Source organism: Pan paniscus, chromosome 3 (genome assembly GCF_029289425.2).
Source record: "Pan paniscus chromosome 3, NHGRI_mPanPan1-v2.0_pri, whole genome shotgun sequence".
In the NCBI taxonomy this organism is placed as follows: domain Eukaryota; kingdom Metazoa; phylum Chordata; class Mammalia; order Primates; family Hominidae; genus Pan; species Pan paniscus.
The window spans coordinates 140,384,621-140,410,126 of NC_073252.2; the positions used below are offsets into that span (position 1 = coordinate 140,384,621).

A 25,506-nucleotide genomic window follows, 5' to 3' on the forward strand; every position below is an offset into this window, starting at 1 on the left:
GGATCATCTGAGGTCAGGAGTTCAAGACCAGCCTGACCAACATGGTGAAATCCCGTCTCTATTAAAAAGACAAAAAAAATTAGCCGGACATGTTGGCACACAGTGGCAATCCCAGCTACTTGGGATCCTGAGACAGGAGAATTGCTTGAACCCGGGAGGTGGAGGTTGCAGTGAGCCAAGATTGTGCCATTGCACTCCAGCCTGGGCAACAGAGTGAGACTTCATGTCAAAGAAAAACAAAATGGGCCAAGAGTGTGAATATATATTTTTCAAAAGAAGACATACAAATGAACAACAGGTATATGAAAAAAATGCTCACCATCACTAGTTGCTAGGGCAATGCAAATTAAAAACACAGTAAGATATCACTTCACATTAGGATGGCTATTGCCAAAAAGGCAAAAGGTAACAAGTACTGGAGGACAGACCAGCATATATTCTATTTCTTTTGTTGCTTTTAAATTATTTTTATACCTTTTTATACAATTTTAAAAATAGTACCTTGACATGGTTTGGCTGCGTCCCCACCCAAATCTCATCTTGAATTGTAGTTCCCATAATCCCCATGTGTCTTGGGAGGGACCTGGTGGGAGGTAACTGAATCATGGGAGCAGTTAATCCCATGCTGTTCATGTGAGTTCTCATGACATCTGATGGTTTTATAAAGGGCTTTTCACCCTTTGCTTGGCACTTCTCTTTGCTGCCGCCATGAGTAGAAGGATGTGTTTGCTTCCACTTCTGCCATGATTGTCAGTTTCCTGAGGCCTCTCCAGACATGTTGAATTGTGAGTCAACTAAACCTCTTTCCTTTATAAACTACCCATTCTTGAGTATGTCTTTATGAGCAGTGTGAGATTGGTACCACAGAGAGAGGGGCACTGCTCTAAAGACACCCAAAAATGTGGAAGTGACTTTGGAACTGGGTAACAGGCAGAGGTTGAAACCTTTTGCAGGGCTCAGAAGAAGATAGAAAAATGTGGGAAAGTTAGGAACTTCCTAGAGACTTGGAGGGTTCAGAAGACTGGAAGATGTCAGAAAATTTGGAACTTCCTAGAGACTTGTTGAATGGCTTTGACCAAAATGCTAATAGTGATATGGACAAAGAAGTTCAGGCTGAGGTGGTCTCAGATGGAGAGAAGGAACTTGTTAGGAACTGGAGTAAAGGTCACTCTTGCTATGCAAAGAGACTGGTGGCATTTTGCCCCTGCCCTAGAGATCTGTGGAACTTTGAACTTGAGAGAGATCATTTAGGGTATCTAAGGAAGAAATTTCTAAGAGGCAAAGCATAGAAAAGGAGGAAAAGCATAAAAGTTCGGAAAATTTGCAGCCTCAGGATGCAATAGAAAAGAAAACCACATTTTCTGGGGAGAAATCCAAGCTTGCTGCAGAAATTTGCATAAGTAATGAGAAGCCAAATGTTAATCACCAAGACAATGAGGAAAATGTCTCAAGGGTATGTCAGAGACCTTCACAGCAGCCTGTCCCATCACAGCCCTGGAGACCTAGGAGGGAAAAAATGGTTTCTTGGGCTAGTCCCAGGGCACCCCTGCTCTATGCAGCCTTGGCACATGGTGCCCTATATCCCAGCTGCTTCAGCTTCAGCTGTGGCTAAAAGATGCCAATGTACAGCTCAGGGCATTGCTTCAGAGGATGCAAGCCCCAAGACTTGGTGGCTTACATAGGGTGTTGGACCTGTGGGTGCACAGAAGTCAAGAATTGAGATTTGGGAACCTCTACCTAGATTTCAGAGGGTGTATGGAAATGCCTGAATGTCCAGGCAGAAGTCTGCTGCAGGGGTGGAACCCTCATGGAGAACTTCTGCTAGGGCATGGAGAACCCCTGTGGAAGGGAAATGTGGGGTTGGAGCCCACACATACAGTCCCCACTGGAGCACTGCTTGGTGGAGCTGTGAGAAATGGGCCATTATCCTCCAGACCCCAGAATGGTAGATCCATCGCCACCTTGCACTATGCACCTAGAAAAGCCACAGACACTCAATACTAGCCTGTGAAAGCAGCCAGTAGGGGAGCTGTACCTACAGGGGCAGAGCTGCCCAAGGCTGTGGGAGCCTATCTCTTGCATCAGTGTGACCTGGATGTGAGACACAGAATCAAAGGAGATCATTTTGGAACTTTAAAGTTTAATGACTACTCTATTGGATTTCAGACTTGCATGAAGCCTGTAGCCCCTTTGTTTTAGCCAATCTCCCCTTTGAAAGGTCTGTATTTACTCAATGCTTGTAACTCCATTTTATAGGAAGTAACTAAGTTGCTTTGATTTTACAGGCTCAGGTGGAAGGGACTTACTTTGTCTCAGATGAGACTTTGGACTTGTACCTTTGGGTTAATGCTTGAATGAGCTAAGACTTTGGGGGACTGTTGGTAAGTCATGATTGTGTTTTGAAATGTAAGGAAATGAGATCTGGGAGGGACCAGGGGGTTGGAATGATATGGTTTGGCTGTGTTCCCACCCAAATCTTATCCTGAATTGTAGTTCCCACAATCCCCATGTGTCATGGGAGGGAACTGGTGAGAGATAATCGAATCATAGGGGTGGTTACTTCCATGCTGTTCTTGGGACAGTGAGTTTTCACAAGGTCTGATGGTTTTATATGGAGCTTTTCTGCCTTTGCTCAAAACTTCTTCTTACTGCTGCCATGTGAAGAAGAACATGTTTGCTTCCCCTTCCACCATGATTGTAAGTTTCCTGAGGCCTCCCCAGTCATGCTGAACTGTGAGTCAATTAAACTTCTTTCATTTATAAATTGCCCAGTCTCTCATATCTTTATTAGCAGCATGAAAACGGACTAATACATGACTCTGAAGATGGCAATTTGCACCCTTAATTTAGAATTGTCTACTTCTAATTGTTATTAATGTGCTGTTCTTGCCATATGTTATAAACACTATGGATAATATTATTTTTATTCTAAACAGTTTTCAGTTGAAAAATAATAAAACCATAAAATACAGGCTTTTAAATTTACCAAGAGAGATTTATCATTTCTTGTGTTCTTCATTCTTTCCCATCAATACAACTATTATTCTCTTCAGCTAGCAGAACCTACTTTAGCTTTCCTTGTGTGCAATTCTGCAGACAAAGAATTCCCTCAAATTGGAAAATGTTTCTATTTTACTCTCAGTTTTCTTGCATACATTCATTAAATATAGAACTCTGATTGATAGCTTTTGTTTTCTTTCCAAAACTTTAAAGATATGGTTCTATTGTTTCCTGGCTGTTATTATCTTTGGACAATAACTGTCCTCTAGGTAATATGCATTTTTCCCTAGCTGCTCTCAATATTTTTTCTTCATCTTTTAAAAATTTTATTGTTAGTCCCACATAAATCTCATTCTATCTTTGCATAGGACACCTCAGTCCCAAATTCAGTCTTTGCTCTACCTCCTCAATTAGATCTCCACTCTCTGCTTAATATCTCTTCATTTGCTCCAAGTCAGAGAACTTAAAACAATGTGAGATGAGCCCCACTTTTTCCCCATTTAACAGCATAAATTCGTGCAATGTCTGTTGCCCAACAACTGTAGGCAGTCACTATATTTTGTCCAGTTTTGTAGTTTTGTACAGTGGAAGGATAGCTTGGAAAGCTGTTATTTTTTTAAGGATCGAAGAAATCTTCTACAGGCATCTTAATGACTAATATTCTACAAAGTTCCAATGTAGTACTTTCATTAAGCTTTTTGTATTAATTAATACATATGTTAGTTAAGCATCTTTATCTATTATACGTGAAACTATAAAATTAGTTCTTAAAAACTTTAGTAACACTTCCTTGGGATTGATTCCCAGAAAAATTAATAAATAGGACAATATTTCTGATTCTTAAAAATACCAAAAAATGACTCTTCTCAAATCTAATCGGTTTTGAGAAAAAATAATTCTCTCTAGATATACACATATGAAACGCACGCACACATACACATATACATGCACACACAAACACATATATATCTTTAGATAAATATATATCCAAACTGTTTCCACAACAGTTATATCAATGTTATGGTAAACATTATGACAATGTGTTAATCATATAAATAGTAAAATAGTGAGTTGATAAATGGCAAATATATATATATATATTCTTCTGGTTTCTCTGTCCTCTGGTAGCCACCTTCTGCCTGTGGTTACCTTGGATTCTTATCCTCCAGCTGACTCCCAAATCCTTAAGCATCCTTAAGAAAAAGGTGCCAGCACTCTGCATTGTCATTTCACCATTACCGATTTTACCACCAGGATTTTCAGACTTTTAATCATGATAAAGGTGAGAATAATTTTACTGTGACTTTCAGAGGCTTTTGCTTTAGCACTTTAGTTTCATTCAAAACCTCAGAATGTATTGAATTATAAACCAGCTATGTGTTCTCTGATTTTGTTACTTCTTTGCTGAGTGGGCACCAAAACATTGCTGATCTCTTTCTCCCAGGAGTGATGCTTTGCTTAGGTGAATACCGAATCTTCATGCTTCAGCCCATATAGGCAAATGCCCCAGGGAAACAAAAGCTGCTGATCCTCAGCAACTTCTGAAATGTTTTCGCCTGTCTGAACTTTTAGTGCATCTAGTACTGCTTGATTCCTCAGTTTTCTGTTATCTTTAACAATATGATTTTTGTAATTTATTCAGTTTTTGTAGTTTAATCAGCAGTTTTCTTGGCCTCACATTACTTACTACAGTCTACTTTGAAGCAGAAGTTTAGTTTTGCCTGTTTTTAATTTTTTATAAGTAGAATTACAAAGTATGTACTTTTTTCTTCCTGGTTAATTTTGCTCAATATTGTTCTTTTTATATATTCATCTATCTTTTGCATGTTCATATTCATTACTGTAATTAGTCCATTGTATGACTACACCAAAATTTATTTATGTATTCTACTGTTAGTATCTGAGAAACTTTCACATTGTGGCTATGAGGAATAGTGCTGCTTTGTACATTATCATAAATGTATTTCGTGAATATGTAAATACATGTTTATTAAATGTATACAGTAGTAAAATTTCTGGATTATGGGGCACGCACATATTTTTATCTTTAGTAGCTACAGTCAAACAAGATTCCAAAATGGTAGTTTTTATTTACATTTCTACCATTAGCATATGAGACTTTCCATTTGTATGTATTCCATTGGCTGTATTTTCTCTCAGACCTCTTTCCTTTCTTTGTGAGAGTATTGTTTCCTATTGCTTTAGATAAATTATTTATGTAATAAAGGTATTAATTCTGCCATACTTGCAGCAAATGTATTCCTATATATTTGGTTATTTGTGTTTTAACTCCAGCTATAGGAAACATAATGTGAAATGACTTTGGATTACTCATACTTTCAATTATTCACATCTCTGCTTCAGTTCATTAGAGTAAATAATCGTCTTAACTTCATCACAACAGTGAATGGTTTATCAAAAGATATACTTTAAGACTGGGATTTATGAAGCAAAGTAGGACTAATGTAGATTCACTCACACTCTTTGAGAAGATAGAATTATAAACTGGCAAATAGCTAAAAAAAAAGGGGGGGGAAGAAAAAAAGGATATCTGTATAAATGCTGTTTCATGCTGTATAATCAGAATAAGATGAATCTATCATTAGTAGGATGATGAGGCTTTTTGTTTGTTTTAGGGGATTCGTTAGAGTTGTGATTTTCTGCATCACATTGGCTCTCATAAAAAGCCACATCTGAATGTTTGTGGCCACCCTGTTTCTCTAGCATGCCCACATAAAATAGGCCTTTTTACCTGACACTTTATTAGCCACGTCACATCCCATTACTCTGGTTGTAACTAATGTGAGGTGAGAAATGATGCTGAGCCCCAGCTCTCCTAGCCTCACGAAAATTATTAGAATAACAAAGGCAAGCCAACCAGCAATGCAATATGATAAATTATAGTTATCTTGACATTCATTAAAACCAATTTTTAGTCTAATATGTTCCCATAACCAAATCATTTTCCCAAAAAGTATAATACAGAATCAAAGCTACATCTGTTAATAATGAAAACCTCAAATTTATACAGAGGCGATTATGATCTCCAATACTTCCAAGTAGGTTCATAAATCCACAAGATGTTTCATAGTGTTTAATCTTTTCCTCACCTAAAATTTAAGCAAATGCTTTATTGGGGAAACACAGGCTAAAAGCATCAAAGTTATAAATAATTAAATCAATAAACAGCAGTACACTTAAACATAAGTAAAACTATGTCTAAATTATTGGTTTGATTTTAATTTCATTGACTTTTTCAAAATTATCCTAAAACAACAATATTTCCCAGTAGTAGTCCTAATTTTCTCCTACCAGTATATTGTCACTAGCTTCAGTCATTGCATAGAAAGCCTGTAGCATTCTTGGCATACTGCCACCTGCAAAATGCCATGGCTTAACCTCCATTAAGGAGTCCACCCTCTACACATCTGAAACAAGTAGAGAACATGAAAAAAATCATTTCGAAAAAAGCTGAAGTAGATAACTACCTGGAATTGTGTGGTCTGTGCCTCATTTGGCCCAGAAAATGAGAAAGGTATTTGTGAATGAAAAGAAAAAACTGCAGTCAAAGCATATGTTATGCATATATAATTTGTTTTTATGAGCCTTTAAAGGAACTTGAAATTATAGCACAACTACCTTATTTCAATCTTGCAATGTATTTTGTGTGTGTGTGTGTATATATACACACACACACGTATACATACATATATATGTATACACATATGTATGTATACATATATATGTATACACATATGTATATACATATATATGTATACATATATATGTATATACACATATGTATATATATATATACACATATGTATATACATATATATGTATACACATATGTATGTATACATATATATGTATATACATATGTGTATACATATATATGTATGTATACATATGTGTGTGTGTATATATATACACATATACATACATATAAACTTTTCTTGGGAGAGTTCATCAGGGGAATAAGTCAGTGTCAAAAATGCGAACCCAAGCAACACATGATCACAACTCAGATCTACCAACCCCTACCCATAATTCCTCTAACAGGTAAAAGTCATTTACCACAAAGCACTGTGATGGAAATAAACTGAGATAATTAGAGCTACCTTAAAAGTTGAAGATGACTGTGATTTTGTGAGACAGTCAACTGTCATTACAAAGAATCTTCCTATTAAAAAGTATTATTAAAAAAGGAGCTAATTTAGGCCAGATGCGGTGGCTCACACCTGTAATCCCAGCATTTTGGGAGGTGGAGGTGGGAGGATTGCTTGAGTCCAGGAGTTCGAGACCAGCCTAAGCAACATGGCAAAACCCCATCTCTGAAAAAAACACAAAAAAATTAGCCGGGTATGGTGGCATCTGCCTGTAGTAGCACCTACTCGAGAGGTTGAGATTGGAAGATTGCTTGAGCCCAGGATGGGGAGGTTGCAGTGAGCTGAGATTGCACCACTGCTCCAACCTGGGTGACAGACGGAGATACTGTCTCAAAAGAAAATAAATAATAAAATGTGTCTTATACTGGCAATTAAAAATAAATAATTAATTGATTAAAAAAATTAAAAAGGAATTAATTTGAAATACTATGATTTAGCTTAGAAGATACTCTTTACAATGTATTCTTTGAATACTGGAAGACACAATTATGAGTTAGTATTGTCAAATATAGATGCAATCTGTGTGACTCTGTAAATATTTACTTTCAGAGTTTAAGAGTGGAATGCAATTTTCCAAAATGTGGAAAGCATTCCAAAAAGTTATTTGGAAAGACTTTTCCCTGTAGGGACTGGTTATCAGGACCTTTGTAGTTGGGTAAAGCAGAAAACACTCCTTCATTCCTGTGATCTGCCTTGGATCTGCAAAGATAAAGAAAAAATACTCCATAAAAACATTTTTTTCTATCTAGGGAGCTGAAACTGAATTTTAATGCCACTGGGGAACTGCTCTGGTTGTTCACTTGACTTATCAAGAAGCAAATAATCCAGCACTCAGAGAAAAAAAAAATATGTAATTAAGGCCTCAATCATGCAAAATGATAATAACCAAATATCTGAAAACAAGGAGTTATTGTTAGCATATCCCATTTGATTAGAAGGGATTTTAACAAGAAACTCACAAAGGCACAAAATAATTCAAAACACAATTTAGAATAGGTTAAAATTGTGTTTGTATATATAAACTACAGTATGCCTTATTGGACAGACTCATTGAGGCGATTACGATTTTAATGTGTTACTCAAATTATGAGATAATTTTGCATTTTCTTGTGATTACATTTACAAACTATTTTTTTGTCTAAGACATACTGAACAGAAATAAGAATTGTTTTATCAAGAAACTGAATATGTGACTGTTCAGACATAACATGAAACTAGAGTAATTCTGAGGATGTTGTCATCCATCAACCCACAGGAGTCATCATTGCTGAAAGATACCAATTACTAATTCAATAATCCTCCAAGTATCCTTCCCTTTAACCAGTAGAAAATATCAGACCTCCCAGATTGTTAAGAAATTATTTAAAACCTCTTACATCTACAAAGAGTAATCTATAAACTCCCTACCTTTACTTCTTTGTTCCTAACCCACCTTGCAATCTGATCAAAACCCTATCACTATCACTCCATAATACAACCGTCACTGAAAACACTAATGACAGCCTGAGGCCAAATCCCCTGCCTGGTCCCAGCCTTAGAAATGTAGGAGAAATAGAGAGGATTCTAAAAATACACCAAAATAAATCCAGGAGCTCCCTTTTCCTCCACAACAAGCTCTAAACATTTGGCCACTTCTGAGTCAAACTAATGGCTAGGACTATCACAAGCTAGGGAGGCTAATGAGCTTTTCTCTCTAGAGGGAAGAGCTTGGCAAAATTCTGAGGAACTTCACTTAAGCCCAATAAACTGCTTTTGAGGATAAACTTGGCACTTAAATCCTATATATTCCTAAGAAGGCTGACTGCTGGGTCTCCTGAACATCTGTCAGATAGAGTAGCTCCATCAGGTGGGTGAGACTCCTTGCCCCTGAGGCCAGGACATTACAAGAGGCTTGAAAACTAGAGACTTGAAAACTGAGAGGTTTTATCAGGAGCAATAGTAATTGTAGATTCTAGTCTGTAAATTCTTTCTCTACTCCTTTGAGATGTAAGTCTCTCTTAGCTTCTTGCCAATTCTATTAACTCAGGAATGCCTTTCTCAAGAACCTGGGAGCCATCCCTTTGAAATGTAAGCATCAGGAAAAGTAGTGTGTTCTTTATAAAAGCTGAATAACATTCCATTGCATGTATATACAACATTTTCTTTATCTGTTCACCCACGGAGGGCATTTAGGTTGTTTCCACACCTTGGCTATTGTGAATAACGCTGCAATGAATATGCGACTGCTAATATCTCTTCAAGATCATTAGAAAAGAAGGAAATTCTGTCATATGCAACGACATAGATGGATCTGGAGGACAATTTACTAAGTTAGATAAGCCAGGCACGGAAGGACAAATACTGCATGATTCCACCTATATGATCTACTCAAAGTAGACAAACTCATAGAATTAGAAAGTAGAATGGTAGTTGCCTGGGGTTAGGGTAAGAAAGAGATAGGGAGTTGTTCAATAAATACAAAGTTTCAGTTATACAAGATAAAAAAGTTCTAGGGATCTGCCATACAACATTCTGCTAATGGTTAACAATACTATATTGTAAAATTAAACATTTGTTAAAAGAGTAAATCTCATGTTATATATATTTACCACAATAAAAAATACTAACAGTAAAAAGATAGTGCCCCAATCTCCCAGTCTCTGTAGAAGGGTGAGTGCCTAACTTCCGTAAGCATCAATTAGTAAACACAGATTGCCTAATCACATTTGCCAACCTCTACTAATGTTCACTAGGTCATCAGGTGACTGCCAGTTGTTGGCTCATATATAACAGGCCTACAAATACGGAAGCCAGCACCCTTAACCCTTTGTGAAATATCCTAATAACAAGAACTGAGACAACAAAGAAGACTCACAAACCATTTTAACTGATTAGCAGCCAGAGGTAACAGGAAAATTAGAAAGAGCAATCTGCCCAGAGAAGTAGTATTTCTGGAAAAGACAAATGGAAATTGGAATAAAATCCCACTTGATTTCCAAACTAAAGACTTTATTAAATGAAGTGAAGAAGTGAATTATCACTGCCAGAAACAAAAACAGTGTCTTAGAAGATCAAGATCAAGAGTTATAAAATCCAGAACAAAAAGCAATTGAGATGAAAACATGAGGAAAAAAATAAAAGATTTGAAAAATAAATACAATGTATCTAATATCCAAATAAGAGGAATTTTAAGAAGAGAAAAAAGAACTAATGAAGGCAAAGTGACAATTAAATAATAGAACAGAATTTTCTTGAGGTGAAGAAAAAATCTAAATAAGCAATTGAAGTGGTTCACTAAGTTCCAGACTTCATGATAAAAATATATATATATATATTCCTGGGCCTGTGCAATTAAAAGTCCAGAAGTTGGAAAACAAAGAAAATACTGTATGAGCTTAAAAACACAAAGAAAAAGTTACCTAAGAAAAAAGAATACCGGACCATGAAATGGAGTAGGAATCCCTTTTAGAAGCCTTTGTGCTCCCCACGAAGTCCCCCTCCACCTCCACCCGCGAGCATGGAAGTCAAGGAAAATCTCCATTTCCTTCAAGGGAAGTTCCAGGCACCTAGCTAGCTCTGAGAAGTAAGTAAGTGATTTGATAAGCAAGAAGGTAAAATAACAGTTAAAAACAGTAGCTAAGGACATCAGATTTGTCAGATGTTTGGTTCCTTATAAAAACTAAAGATAACATCTTAATATATGTCCCCGAGTTGTTTTTCAGAAACTCAAGATCCTACCAAACAGATCCTCTGGTGTCTAAGCTTCAGATAAGGAGAAACTGAGGATTGAACTCTGACCACTGTTTCTTGTTCTAAACCTCTTCCTGAGGCACCTGGAGGAGGTCACACCCAGGACCCAGAGCTAACATTCTTTTCTGCTGAACCCAAATTTTTAGCCTTAGCCTTGAAAGCCAGAAAATCTTTGAATGTACTTATGAATTGTAATCTCCTGCTTCAAGATGTCCCACCCTTTTGGGCCAAAACCAACATGTAAACTCCATGTATTATTGATTTATAATTTTGTCTGCAACTTCTGTTTTCCTGAATTTACCTCTGCCTTTATGATTTATTTATTTATTGAGATAGAGTTTCGCTCTTGTCACCCAGGCTGGAATGCAATGACGTAATTTCAGCTCACTGCAACCTCCATCTCCTGGGTTCAAGAGATTCTCCTGCCTCAACCTCCCAAGTAGCTGGGATTACAGGTGGGCGTCCGGCTAATTTTTGTATTTTTAGTAGAGATGGGTTTTCACCATATTGGCCAGGCTGGTCTTGAACTCCCAACCTGAGGTGATCCACCTGCCCCATTCTCCCAAAGTGCTGGGATTACAGGTGTGAGCCCATGCCTGGCTATCCATGCCTTTAAAAACCCTTACTTTCAAGCCATCAGGAAGGTCAGAACTTAAGCATCAGTTCTCCAATTCTCCTTGCTCCATGCCCTGCAAATAAATACCTCCCTTTCTCCTACTGCAAAACTCAGCATGGATATCTGACTTTACTCTGCCAGGCAAGTGGAACCCTAGTTTGGTTTGATAATAACTGAGATTTCTCATATGAAGCCTTGGAAGCTATAAGACATTGGAATAAAATTTATAATAAATTGAGAGACAAGCCTGGCAACAATAGAATTGTTTTACCAGCCGAGATATCCATTACTCACTAGAGTGAAATAACAATATTTATGTATTTGCAATAATATATAGAGTGTCATTCATGTACTGTGTATAAAGAAAATGCTTGTAAAAATACTCTAACCAAACAACCAAATCAGAAATCTCAAAATGAGGGAAGATGAATCAATCAAATACTTGTGAGTGGGCTGAAATAGTTGGGTCAAATGTACCAGATCATGAATGCTGGGACAGTAAAAAGTAAGAGTTAATGAAAGAGTACAGTAGGGCAGTTTGAAGCAAGATAAATATTTTTTAAAAAGCCTTTATCTTCTTTAGCAATAATAAACTTTAAAATGAGAAAAATATAATAATTACAGCACTTATAAACATTATAAAATACTGAGAAATTAATAAAAACAGAATGAGACATATGCTATATGGAACAAAACCATACAATTGCATTGTAAGTTATTAAACAATATCTAAATCAAATAAGAAGGTCTTTAGTTGGGAAGACATAGTATGAAAATAATATCTTTCCCCTAAATTAGCACATACATCTAATGGAATTGCAATTAGAGTTCCAACAGGATTTAAAGCAGATTGGAATAATATAATCTGGGATTTACAAGAAGAATAGGTGCCTAATCATAGCCAATAAAATCATGTAATAGAAGACCAATAAGGAGGTAATTAAAACTTATAATACAGCCACTGTATTATTACCAAATCAATATGCACTGGTATAGAAATAAACAGATCAATGGAATGAGAAAATACCTAGAAATAGATCTTGCTATATAAGATCAGTAGAGAAAGAACATATTATTAAATAAATATGCTGGCACAACTAGGTATCTAAAAATTATTTATTCCCATCCTTCACCATACACAAAAAACAAGTTCCATATTCGTTATAAACTTAATTATAAACAAAACAAAAACATTAGGAGACAGCATCTATGATAAACAGAAAAGAAAATCTAGACAAAATTGGAATCCCATAACTTATATATCTATTTGATTACATGGTATTTTCTGAGGCAAACAAGTCAATAGACAAAGGATAGATTTAGAAAAATATATTTGCCAAGCAAATGGTAGACTAAGGGTTAATTATCCACAATATGCAAAATACTATTAAAATTAATAAGAAGACAACTCAATAGAAATAGGGGCAAAGGACTATGAAAGAACAGTTCACAGAGGAAAAAAAGATGCTTAAATTTACCAAGAGGGAAATTCAAATAAAACACAGTGAAATGTCACTTAATACCTAACAGACTTCCAAAAATTAAAAAAGCTCTAACACCAAATAATGGCAGGGATGTAGGAAAAAAGAAACTCTAATACACTTCCAGGAGTGTGAAGTGTGAAGATGACTTGTTTTTTGGAAAGCCATCTAGCAACATCTGTTAGAATTATAAATACATATACTTTTCTATATGCCCTATAGAATAAAAGTCCTAGTGATTTAATAGTTATCTAGGAGATGATTATTGTTCTTCTGTTCATTTGACCAAAAATAAACACAAAGACAAAACCTTGTTAAGCAAATGCTCATATATAGAAGAATGGCTGAGAGAGTGATGATATACTACACAATGGGAGATTATTCAGCCATTAAAGAGAATGAATGAGAGCTTTACCAGTTGATCTAGAAGTATTTTCATACTATATTGTTGAATCAGAAAAGAAAGATACAGAAAAATGTGTAAAACATCACCTATATGTGCAATGTAAATGATTACAAATCACATAAACATATTTATATTATTAATAGTATACGAAATGAAGAGAAACATGGAAGAATGAACATTAGGACAACACAAGCAAGTATTACCTTGCTTGCATGACGTGATGTGATGTGATTGGTATGGAGATTCGTGTTGAAGATGGAGGACAGGGAGAAATCAGGCCAAGAAGAAATAGGAAAAATACTGTATTAAAAAACTGATACTCAGGAGTCTGAGGTGCGAGTTTTATTTGAGACCAGTCTGGACAACATAGTGAGAACCAATGTCTACAAAAATAATTCTTTTTTAAATTAGCTGGGTATAGTGGTATGCCTGTAGTCCCAGCTACTCAAGGTGCTGAGGCAAGAGGATCCCTTGAGCCCAGGAATTCGAGGTTGCAGTGAGCCATGATTGTGTCACTGAACTCCAGCCTGGGTGACAGAGAGACTCTGTCTATTAAAAAAAAAAAAAGAAAACTGTGCAAATATGCAAAATTATGTGTGTGAATATAATTACATATGTGAATATAATTTTTATCAATAAAAATGGTGATGACTGTTGTTTTAAAAGCTTTTTCCTCAGTGGCTAGGAAAATTTCTCTGGCTATGTTTAGGAGATAAAAGAAAGGGAGTGGGCCCACGGGCTTTGGTGCTGGATAGCTGGAGTTCAGATCCCAGCCCTGTCACCAACTGCAGGTAAGACTCCCAATGCATTTTTCACTTTTTCAGGCTCAAAATGTCCTCATCCACGAAGTAAGGTTGTGAAAATAAAATGCAACAATGTAATTAAACTGTTTAGCACACTGCCTGCCACATAGTAAGAGCTCAATACATATTTTATTAATACTATCATTCTTATTGTAGTTATTGCAAATTAGCCAGATTTGGGTCCTGGTTAGAGGAGATGGAAAGGTGGAGAGCAAGATGATTTTGAGGTTCAGGCATAAGTGATTGGAAACCATGCTACTATGTTTAAATCCTCCTTCTTAGGTTTTGTTTTGGTATCCAAGAAAGTTAAAATCTTTAGCATGGCATTCAAGATCTTCAAAATCTGTCTTTCATCTAATTTCAACAATTCTCCTATACCCAGATATTGTATTTATTTTCCAAACAATTCCTGCAATGCCTACTCAAAGAGTTGCTATTAGTGAAGAGGTTGAGGCATTTCTTTTTTTCACCCACCACATGCCAGGCTCTGTGTTATGTGCATTAACACTAAAATGTATGTTCTATTTTCCCCATTTTGAAGATAAAGAAATTAATATTATCATAGTTTAATGAGTGTCGAAGTTAGTTTTAATGTTAGGTATGGCTAGTTCCAAACCCTAGACTTTGTCTAATAAAGCTGGCTGCCATCAATGTATACAAGTGTCCCACAAACAATAAATATTCTACAAATTTAAATGTAGCAGGATATTTAATGGGAAATTTCCATTGCCGTAAGAGTCTTGGCAGAGGTCCTAAAATTGAGGACAACAAGTGATAAATGTTCAAACATTCTATAGAGAGGTGCCAGACACTCCCACCCAGACCTGTTGAGATAAATCTAAACATGTCCTTTCCTCCTTTCTTCCTCACCTATCACCAACTATATAATGAATATAAAGTTGATTAGGTAATGGAGTTTTCTAGAAAACTTAATAGCCTAGAAGAAAGAAGGGTTGGGCTTTTCACCTCCTCACTTTCAGATCATGCTCAAGCAGCAGCCTGTTATAGAAAATCCAAGCAATTGGGCATCTGAAGCACACGGCACCGTGCCGGCTTACAAGAGCACCAGACAGGGAGACATTGTCTCATTACTTCTGTTTCCTAGTTCCATCCTGGAGTATGAGGGAAAAGGAACACAAGAGCGAAGTGGAGGAAGAGTGAAAAAAGACAAGGCCCCTCCTTTCTTACTGTGGGTCAGGGGAATTCTTGTGTCAGAATTGAGCTAGAAAGATGGAGAGATACCTTAAATAGGATTAGAGGTGAAAGTTATGATATATGATTATACTATACTTTTAATATTTGAAAATGACAGTCCTAATATCCAATGATTGCTCTATTATTATTTCTGAAAAAGCTCTGTGATCTTTCTGAGATATTCTCCAGGGGCAGAGAAGGGAGATCCAACAAAGCCTGTTGGAGGACAGTGGTTGGAGAAAAGATGAGCCTATTTCATAATTATCCCTTATTGACTGGTAACTTAAGAAACAGTACTTCTCCCATCTGCTGTGGCTGACATTGTTCATGTACATTGTTCTCTTTTGAAATTCTTCCCAGCATTCTAGTCTCAACTTCCATGATCCTGCTACCATAATGTCTTTGATAATGTCTCCAGATGAATTCGTATTTTCTTCTGTGCTCCTATAGCCCTTAAAGCCCATTGATCACACAGTATTATAGCCACGAGGATAGTCAGACTCCTCTGAAACAGTGAGATCCTTCAGGATGGGCATGGTGTCTTATTTGTGTTTTATTTCCAGAATTTAGCACAGTATTTTGCTCAAGCTAAATACTCAGTACTAGCTCATTAAATTGCCATGGAATAAATTGATTGTTGAAATCAGTCAGAGACTCCAGAACTTTGTTGTATCTGCTGTGCTCCAATGCCTCTGGTGGATAAATCCAGAAAACGTCTCCTGGGCAGGGGACTACTATTTCTGCTTTCTTGTGATTTAACAGGTAAGAGGCAAGATTAATATAGATAAATATTCAGGAAATTTGAGACCTAGGTATCATCTGTGCATGAAGCAAGCAACTAGATAAAGTTCCTACTACGTGTCAGGCCTTGGAAATGAAAGATAAAAAAAGACACAGCATCTACCCTATTCCTTTAAACAATTTGCAATTGTTTAAAATGAATCTCAGTTTGGGAAATGCATGATCATCATTTGCTGAGAGTATCAGCAGCTTGAACTTGGAGTTAGCAGAACTCTGGATGTGAGTTGCCAGCTCTACAAGATAAAGATACAGAAACTGAGGTAGGAATAGTCTCAGGGCAATAAAGCGGGCCTTGGCTTCAACACCAGACCCCTCCATAGACTTTCTTTGCTGAGAGCACATGATGATTCCATAAGTCCCAACCTGACTATTGACTTAATGACATATCCAGATTCATTCTAATTATGTAAGTATTATCATAACCCAAAATGGCCTTAATATTCCCTTCAGCTAGACTAAATTTCAGACAGGTTTTTACAGATTATAGGCCCCTGACACCCCTTTTCTTAAAGCATTACAACCTTAGAAAACTTAAGGTTGTAAATTCTTTTGCTACCACTTTGAGATATAGATCTTCTTTCAGTCGGTTGCCAGTTTTACAACCAAGGAACGTCCTCAAGGATCTAGGGGCCATCTTTTTGGCATGGAAGCATCAAGAAATGAGGGTAGGAGCCTAACTTCCACGAGCTCCAATTAGTAATAAACACAGATGGCCTAATCACTTTGACCAGCCTTGCCCCTACAATCCTCTAGCACATTTCCACTAGCTAGTCCAGTGTTTAAAAACTCCTCTGCCTCTTGTTTCAGCAGAGTTGAATTTAATCACTCTCCAAGGCTAGAGTGCAGTGGCGCAATTGGCTCCCTGTAACCTCTGCTCCCAGATTCAAGTGATTCTCCTGCCTCAGCCTCCCGAGGTAGCTGGGACTACAGGTGCATGCTACCATGCCTGGCTAATTTTTGTATTTTTAGTACAGATGGGTTTTCACCATGTTGGCCAGGCTGGTCTCGAACCCCTGACCTTGAGTGGTCTGCCCCCTCGGCCTCCCAAAGTGCTGGGTTTACGGGCATGAACCACCGCGCCCGGCTTACAATAATCTTGTAAAAAGTTTTGCTGCCTGTTTAACTCCACACAGTGCAAGTTTTCTTTGACAACACTTTATAGTGTTTCAACCATGGCATAGTGGTGTGATAGTTGTGATTAGGCAAAATTATCCAATAGCCTTTCTTGATTATATAAACCAGTGGTTCTCAACCAAGGCCAATTTTGGCCCTTACAGGACATCTGGCAAACTCTCTGAAGACATTCTTGGTTTTCCCAAAAAAAGGAGGAAGTTTGGCACCTAGTGGGTAAAGTCTAGGGATGCTGTTAAACATTTTAAAATGCACAGGGCAGCCCCTCACTATGAAGAATAATTTAATCCAAATGTTAAAGCCATGGTTGGGAAACTCGGCTATAAATAATTAGACTCCTAAGAGCACTCTTCCTAGGCTTCATCCTGGTCAAGGAAATGAGGTTGTGCCAAAAAGCCCACACCAAAACACAACAAAAGCCAGCAACTGATAAATAACTTTTGAAGAGAATACCATTGAGAAACATGAGTGGAACCAATACAATTTACAGAGTATCGAATGATGTTAACACCAAACAAGTCCATGTCTTGCATGATTTAGAATGTGTTCCACTTGCTGACACCGTGCAGGTTCTGTCACTTCCTGACAGTAGCAACGTGGACCAGTTATTTTTAATTTTTATTTTTTAAATTTAAGTTCTGGGATAAATGTGCCAAACGTGCAGGTTTGTTACATAGGTATACATGTGCTATGGTGGTTTGCTGCACCCATCAACCCGTCATCTACATAGGTATTTCTCCTAATGCTATCCCTCCCCTTGCCCCCCATCCCCCGACAGGCCCCAGTGTGTGATGTTCCCCTCTCTGTGTCCATGTGTTCTCATTGTTCAACCCCCACTTGTGAGTGAGAACATGCAGTGTTTGGTTTTCTGTTCCTGTGTTAGTTTGCTGAGAATGACGGTTTCCAGCTTCATCCATGTCCCTGCAAACGACATGAACTCATCCTTTTTTAGGGCTGCATAGTACTCCATGGTGTATATGTGCCACATTTTGGGAAAACTGGCTAGCCATATGCAGAAAACTGAAACTGAGCCCCTTCCTTACACCTTATACAAAAGTTAACTAAAGATGGATTAAAGACTTAAATATGATGGATTAAAGACTTAAATGTAAGGCCTAAAACCATGGACCAGTTATTTAACTCTCAGGCTCAGTTTTCTCATGAGTATAAAGGAGGAATCATGGCCCCTGCCTCTTAGCATGTTTGTAAAGATTCAATAATATGATGCATGCTCACTGCTTAACCCAGTATCTGACTTACAGTAAGCACTCAATATATGATCATACAAAGCAACATTAAGAGGCGAAAATGGGAAACCTAAGAATTTACTACTTAATAAATAATGAGGAAATAAATGGCATCTAATTAAGTCTAGGCCTATCATTTAATATTTTGAGAGCAAACTAACTCTTCCAACACCATTATTTTTATGATAACTTTAGATCCAGATAATCCAGTTTGTAGACATGCTGAGTCACTTTGGATTCATAATCAACATGAAGGTATTTCCTAGGAAGAATCTACTTAGATGTTTAATTTTTCTATATAGAATAATTGACTGCCACTTTGCCATTATCTGCTTTAGAGGTTCATATCAGTTCATTTACTTACACAATAATAACTGATTAATCCAACACAGAATGCCACCAGCTATCATATATCACTGACAAAGGAATAGCTCTTCAGTTAGCCTATACTCTCCCTAGAGGAATTACTAAATTTGCAGATGCTCTTTCAGCAGCTGGCAAGAAAACTTTAGCAGGTTACCTGATTTCATTTTCATTTACTAAAAAAGCAGTTATTATAGCAATAATAAAGAACAAACATAAATTTAATTCACTTGTGGCACATTGATCTCATTTTATTTGGCAAATACACAATAAAATAATTAAACGCCTCTTTTGCACGTAGCTTGAAAACCTGTATCAAGATAAGCTGGCTCAAAATATTTGTAGGTAGCTCAGATGCAAATTAATTTGGCTTATTATGTAATGTAGAGTTCTATTGCATTTTCATCACCTACATATTGAGTAATAGACCTTAAATATCATGCCTTATGTTTTTATTTGTCCCACATTTAGAGCTTCTATTACTTGTATTTGTCTTACTCCTTATTTTCAGTGTGTTCAAGATTACCTGAGTTTCCTCAAGAACTATAGTTGAAACTTTAAAATGCATTAGTGTATGAGAAGTAAAATTATGAAATCCCATTAGTTTTCACTCAACAATTAATTTTTAAAACAATAGGCAAAGAATGTTTTTAAATCACCAAACTAAAATAAACCTAAAGATCAAATACAATGGATTTTTTACTTCCAAATTTTCTAAACTAATTGTTTCTTCAGATAGACTTGTCAGTTCCAAATTGAATGTGACTTAAGTTTCTGAATTCCTGGGAAATGAAGGATGTTTCACCTCATTTTTTATTCCTCCATAAAGCAGAGTTGTATTAAAATTTTCAAATTTCTTTTTCTCTTTATGAGTTCCACAGGGCACATTTTGGTTTGTTCAATATACTATTCCTATTTTAACTTTCTCATACATTCATTTTTTTCAATTTTATTCTAAAATTTCAAGTCAAAGAATAAAATCTCTAATGTGCCAGTCCTCACTAATGTACTTTTGAAAAGGAGGACATTAGGTGTAACTTCAGTGAGGTACAGATCAGGACATAATGCTAAGAAGAACTAAAAAAAAAATTATTATAAAGAGCAGCATAGCTACAGAAGCTACAGAATTACCCTTGACAGTAATCCTAACAGGAAGGCAAATAATCTGCTTGTCATTCTATCTAAAAGAGAAATTTTTTATCATCTAGAAATCCTCTGTAGACATTGTTTGGAAGGACACTCCCTGTAAATCAGAACACATTACAGGTCGTGAGCTAACAAAAGTCAGTATTTTTTTGGAAAACTACTATAGTATAAGTAGATAGTGTGTTAAGAGTTTAAATCAGTGGTTCTTACCTTTGGTTGGGCATTAGAATCACCTATGGAGCTTTGAAACACTCCAATCCCCAGACTGCCCCCCAGATCAACTAAATCAGAATACTTAGGCTGGGACTCAGGCGTTAGTATTGTTTATTGCTCTCCCACGTGATTCCAATATGCAACCATTTTGAGAACCAATGCTTTAAAAAATAGAAGTCTTCATAACAATTACCACTATAGGATAGAGTTAAAAGAATATTTGCATATATTTCCATAATTGATGGCTAGAATAAAACAATTTCCTCTACACCCTTAATATAACATTTAAGATGAGCTTTAAAGTTACTTCTAAAATTGATTTTTAAATTTTTGTACTTTTCTTGCAATACTCCAGCAAAACTTTGAGATTTGTTTGATACATTTATATATCTAAGTTGGGGCAATTTGATCTGCCATAGCCATTTATAAGACACTAAAATATGAAGGTAAACTTTGCTAACCCAATTCAATTGACTCTAGGTGAAATAAAGAAATCAGTCATTGCTCAATCTTAGTTCCTCAAAAGCAGGATAGTAGTATAAAATTTAGTATAAGAATATCGTAATACAGCAGGAAAATAACTTCGGTCTTCATATCTTGAAATAAAATCCCATGACCAGTTTATTACTCATTAAAAAATAGCTAAGTACCTTTTAGGTACACGGCACCATGCTAGACCCTGAGGATACAGTTGTAACTGAAAAAATCACAGTTCCTACCCTCATCAACTTACAGTCCAGCTAGCTGATTTTGTAAGTCAGGTCAAAGATTATGATCTCATCTATATACTCACTATAAACCCGATATTACTAAAACATTAGTAATACATCAAGTTCCAAGTGAATCACCATTTGTCCAAATAATATAACATTTTCAGATTGTCTTGGTTGATTTTTCTATACCTTTTTCTATATCCCATCTTCTAAAAGACCAAGAAAAGACTGATAATGTAAACATTACTACTTGAGCTTGGGCAAGTTTATGAGGAAAAAAATGTAGCAGACGATTCTTATATCCCCACCTCCCCAAAATTTTCTGTTCCTTTCTTTGCTGTCTTTTATTATGTCTCACTTTAGTCATCGTCATCATCATCATCATACCATTATTGTAATTGTCACAACTACCTAAGCAGAGCCTCTAATGTGCAACTCAAAAAGGTATCTGAAAGCAAAAACTGTGGCATTGGAAAATTGTTGATCTATTTCAAACTTTTTTTAGTTCCTGATTATTTTACATTTTCCTTGTAAAAGTAATTTGTGCTCATTATACTGTAGTAAAAGCACAAGAGAAAACTACCCAAAACCCACCACCACGGCAACTATATTTTTTGATATTACTCTAAGCTTTTCTCTATCAAATATGTACACAAAATCATGCTGAATTAAAAATTTGACATATAGCTTTTTAATTTTTTCACATCATATATTAAGAATTTTAAAATGTCATTAAGAACTCTTTATAAACTTCATTTAAAATGGTATGTGGCTGAAATTCATAATATGACAGGGCACTTCAAGAGCTTCAGAATATTAATTTAATGAGCAAATATGTATGCGCTGCCTTCTATGTACTGGACACTATTCTAGATTCTGCGGACACTGAAAGAAACAAAGGCAAGTGTCTTAGCCCATTCAGGCTGCTTTACCAGAATACCATATACTGGGTGGCTTATGAAAAAACAAATTTACTTCTCACAGTTCTGGGGGGTGTTAGGGGGAAAGCTGGGAAGTACATAATCAAAGTGCCAGGAGATTTGGTGTCTGGTAAACTGTGGCTGTGTCCTCACATGGTAGGAGGGGCAAGGCCGCTCTCTGGGGTCTCTCTCTTTCTTTTTTTTTTTTTTTTTTTTGAGACGAACTCTCCCTCTTGTCCCCCAGGCTGGAGTGTGATGGCACAATCTCGGCTCACTGCAACCTCCACCTCCTGGGTTCAAGTGATTCTCCTGGCTCAGCCTCCTGAGTAGCTGGGATTACAGGCGCCTGCCACCATTCCCAGCTAGTTTTTGTATTTTTGGTAGAGACGGGGTTTCACCATGTTGGCCAGGCTAGTCTAGAACTCCTGACCTCAGGTGATCCACTTGCCTCGGCCTCCCAAGTGCTGGGATTACAGGCATGAGCCACTGCACCTGGCCTGGGGGTCTCTTTTATAAAAGGGCACTAATCCGATCCAGGAGGGCTTTGCCTTCATGATTAAATTACCTTCCAAAGGCCCCCAACGCCTAATACCATCACATTGGGGATTAGGATTTAAACATATGAATTCTAGGGGAGCACAAGCACTTAGGCCACAGCAACAAGATGCCTGCTTTGTGGATTTTATATTCTATTTTGTAGAAACAGACAATTTTAAAAAATCAACCAGGTAATTTCAGATAGTGATTCCTGTTTTGGAGAAAGAAAAATAGTCATGAGATTCCAACATCTTGAGAGGGGCTGGCTAGAGAGGAGAAAGGGGGAAGTGCTTGCCAAATGTCCATCTCCAAGTAGGCAATGTTTGATATGAGAATGGAGTGGTAAGTAGAAATCAGCCATATGAAACTCTCAAGCATATGCAAATGTGGGAAAAGTGAAATAATGCTACCTTCCTGAAAATTCCTAATTGCCTGGAACAGACATCTTCATGAAGGTACAGGAAAAGAATAAGCAAACCTTCAAATGCCTCTTCCCCATCAGCCCTCATGTGGTCTTCCTCAAGGTCCATCTCGACTTTAATTTATCCTTTCTTTGAAAGCCACTTAGAAGCCAATGCCTTTGTTATATCATTCACCAATCACAATGAGAACTGCTATGACCAAATTCCTCCCTAAACTTCCAACCAAAGGTGTAGAAACATATAATCCTGAATAAAATCTGTGTTGTCTTTTGTTTTCTGCCATAAATGTTTACCATAAATTTACTATGATCCTTGACATTTCAAATTTATATTGCTGTTATTATTTTTTGTGATAATTTGTAGAGCTGAAGTTTGTCAAGTTTGTATAATGCATTTAGCGCTGTAGTTAAGAGCATGGGCTATGAATGGATGCTAATGGTAAGATCTTACTGAAGCTACTTAGGTCAGCTTCAATTTTCTTATCACAATAATAATATTATTAGTTTTATAAAAGATGATGTAGAGAACTCAGCTTAGAGTCTGACAAAAACAAGCTTCCAATAAATTAATAGTAAGAGTGAGAAAGAGAGGTATACACTGCCATCCCCTGCACACACCATGATTTCTTTTTTTTTTGAGACGAAGTCTCACTCTGTCACCCAGGCTGGAATGCAGTGGCGCGATCCTGGCTCACCTCAACCTTTGCCTCCCAAGTTCAAGTGATTCTTCTGCCTCAGCCTCCTGAGTAGCTGGGACTACAGGCACCCACCACCATGCCTGGCTAATTTTTGTGTTTTTAGTAGAGATGGGATTTCACCACATTGGCCAGGCTGGTCTTAAACTCCTGACCTCAGGAAATCCGCACGCCTCAGCCTCCCAAAGTGCTGGGATTACAGGCATGAGCCACCATGCCTGGCCTTGAGATTGTTTTAAATATTGTATGTATATAAAGATCTTAGTAGTAGCAAAAACAAGGTTTAATTTAGTTATGCCAAATGACTCTTTGAATGGCCTCCTGAAACTCTTGCCTGGAAGACTGTGTGTGGTCATCTAAGAAGGGCTATTCATCAACTTTCACTCAGATGAATTGTTTAACATGGGATGTGGGGCGCCTGAACTCCTGAAACCCACTAACTCTTGGTCACAGACTTCTTGTCAAGTTTCCAATGCAATCATGGTGGGTCATGAAAACGAAATGCTGATCGTCTTATTTAAATTCTCTCTGGTGTTTCCTTCTGTTCTTAAAGCCCTCATTAAATGCCTTTTTTTTCACACTAACACAAATATTTTCAGAGAAGACTGTCTTGAAGTCCAGAACTCTGCACTTGAAAAAGGACTCCAAAAGACAAGGCGGTGACTAAGTCCTGCACCCAAGGATGTAAGGGAATTCAGAGACTCATAAGGTAGCCTTCACACTGTCCTCCTCAGCAACCTAGCCCCCGGCCATTGGAGTTAACTCAGAGCAGTGGGAAACAGGGCTCATCAGGTGGGCTTGAGCCAGAAGGCTCCTTCTTTCATATAATTCATATGTGTAAGGATATGATGTTCAAAGGGTTCCATGGCTAAAACCAAAGTCTGAAAACCACAGAGCCAGTGATGTGAATGCAGGCCCTCTAAACTATAGTGTGATTTTCTCATTCTACTTTTTAATATTATTATGGATGTTTGTTCTTGAAAAAATTTAAATGCTTGTTTTATTGGAAATTGCTTAATTAGACAATAAATCTCATGAAAAGGCATTGTTCTAAGTCAAAGATTCATTTTTGTCTTTTCTACCGTTATGTGCAATAAACACATTTAAAATGCTGCTCCTGAAGGGATTCATTTATTGGAGAAAGCAGGAGCAGTTGACTAAACTTTTCCATCCAAAAATTTAATTCTCAAAGGGGCAATCCAGTCAGTCAACTTTTCCAGAAAAGAAATTCACCAGATTTCTTGGTTGTCATGAAGATATTCAGGGGAAGGTTTTCAGCAAAAGATCTCTTTTTTTTTGCTGAAAGTGAGGACTCTGAGGATCTCAATTCTATTACTGCAAACTGGATATTTAATCCCAGGATATAGCCCAATACCAAAGGAATACTGAAAAATAGTCACTATGAACAGAAATCCAACTTAATTCAATGTACATTATTTGTCTTAAAAAGGAGCAAACAACTACAGGATACGGGATTTAATAATAACAGTAAAGAGGTATAATGCTTACTATGGGCCAGGCATTAGTTCAAGTATTTATACACATAGGTTCATTTATTCATTACTCCAACCCTGTCAGCTTAGCCCCATAATCATCTTCTTTCACAGTTGTGGGACAGAGAGAGTAAGTCACCAGCCCAAAGTCAGTGTTGGAGCTAGAATTCAAACCCAGACAATCCAGCTCCAGAGATCAACACACAATGTTTAGTTTCAGTGAAATAAGGCAAACAAAGGCATTTAGATATTAATCCTGCCAATTTTAAGTATGCTTTTGTCCTTGGTATCTTCCTTTTGTCCCTTTGGATCCACACATTGCTCTGTGCCCTGGAGCCTGTGTGGACAGAATCAGTTAGAGGTGAAAGGACAGTGAGGTCAGGGCATTCATTTTCCTGTTTTGTTTTTTTTTCCCCCAGTCAGGTTAC

At 37.0% G+C, this 25,506-nt stretch overlaps 1 protein-coding gene across 10 annotated transcripts in view; it reads right to left on the reverse strand.

The window, feature by feature from the left end:
• The window catches only part of INPP4B (inositol polyphosphate-4-phosphatase type II B), an 813,511-nt gene that overhangs the window by 469,173 nt on the left and 318,832 nt on the right, over positions 1-25,506 (reverse strand). Inside the window, exon 1 of one of the 10 annotated variants that reach the window (XM_055111862.2) lies at positions 22,948-24,358. The exons of 8 other annotated variants lie outside the window; for them this stretch is intronic. The gene's annotated coding sequence lies outside the window, so the exon portion shown is untranslated. Of the gene's footprint in view, positions 1-22,879; positions 24,359-25,506 lie in introns of those variants that run through there. One more of the 10 variants, XM_055111863.2, reaches the window with a different exon arrangement.